This window comes from Camellia sinensis, unplaced genomic scaffold (assembly GCF_055761805.1).
Source record: "Camellia sinensis isolate YWXY unplaced genomic scaffold, ASM5576180v1 Unanchor4, whole genome shotgun sequence".
In the NCBI taxonomy this organism is placed as follows: Eukaryota; Viridiplantae; Streptophyta; class Magnoliopsida; order Ericales; family Theaceae; genus Camellia; species Camellia sinensis.
In genome coordinates, this window is record NW_028129277.1 from 19,893,703 (window position 1) to 19,895,000 (window position 1,298).

The following is a 1,298-nucleotide window of genomic DNA, read 5'->3' on the forward strand; positions in this document are numbered from 1 at the left end:
TTGGGCGACGCCGTGGCAAGGCATGCGGGCCGAGGCCGTGGCATGGCATGCGGGCCGAGGCCGTGGCACTGCATGTTGGGCGACGCCGTAGCAAGGCATGCGGGCCGAGGCCGAGGCCGTGGCATGGCATGTTGACCGAGGCCAAGGCATGGCATGCCGGGCAACGCGGTGGCATGGCATGCGCGGCCGAGGCCGTGGCAAGGCATGCGGGCCGAGGCCGTGGCATGGCATGTTGGGCGACGCCGTGGCAAGGCATGCGGGCCGAGGCCGTGGCATGGCATGCGGGCCGAGGCCGTGGCATTGCATGTTGGGCGACGCCGTAGCAGGGCCTGCGGGCCGAGGCCGTGGCATGGCTTGTTGGGCGACGCCGTAGCAAGGCATGCGGGCCGAGGCCGAGGCCGTGGCATGGCATGTTGACCGAGGCCAAGGCATGGCATGCCGGGCAACGCGGTGGCATGGCATGCGCGACCGAGGCCGTGGCATGGCATGGCATGCGGGCCGAGGCCGTGGCACGGCATGCGGGCCGAGGCCGTGGCATGGCATGTTGGGCGACGCCGTAGCAAGGCATGCGGGCCGAGGCCGTGGCATGGCATCTTGGGCAACGCCGTGGCAAGGCATGCGGGCCGAGGCCGTGGCATGGCATGATGGCCGAGGCCGTGGCATGTCATGCGGGCCGAGGCCGTGGCATGGCATGCGGGCCGAGGCCGTGGCATGGCATGTTGGGCGACGCCGTAGCAAGGCATGCGGTCCGAGGCCGTGGCATGGCATGCGGGCCGAGGCCGTGGCATGGCATGTTGGGCGACGCCGTAGCAAGGCATGCGGGCCGAGGCCGTGCCGTGGCATGCGGGCCGAGGCCGTGGCATGGCATGTTGGGCGACGCCGTAGCAAGGCATGCGGTCCGAGGCCGTGGCATGTCATGCGGGCCGAGGCCGTGGCATGGCATGCGGGCCGAGGCCGTGGCATGGCATGTTGGGCGACGCCGTAGCAAGGCATGCGGGCCGAGGCCGTGGCATGTCATGCGGGCCGAGGCCGTGGCATGGCATGCGGGCCGAGACCGTGGCATGGCAAGTTGGGCGGCGTCGTGGCAAGGCATGCGGGCCGAGGCCGTGGCATGTCATGCGGGCCGAGGCCGTGGCATGGCATGCGGGCCGAGGCCGTGGCACGTCATGCGGGCCGAGGCCGTGGCATGGCATGTTTGGCAACGCCGTGGCAAGACATGCGGGCTGTGGCATGGCATGGCATGCGGGCCGAGGCCGTGGCTCGACATGTTGGCCAAGGCTAAGGCATGGCACGCCGGG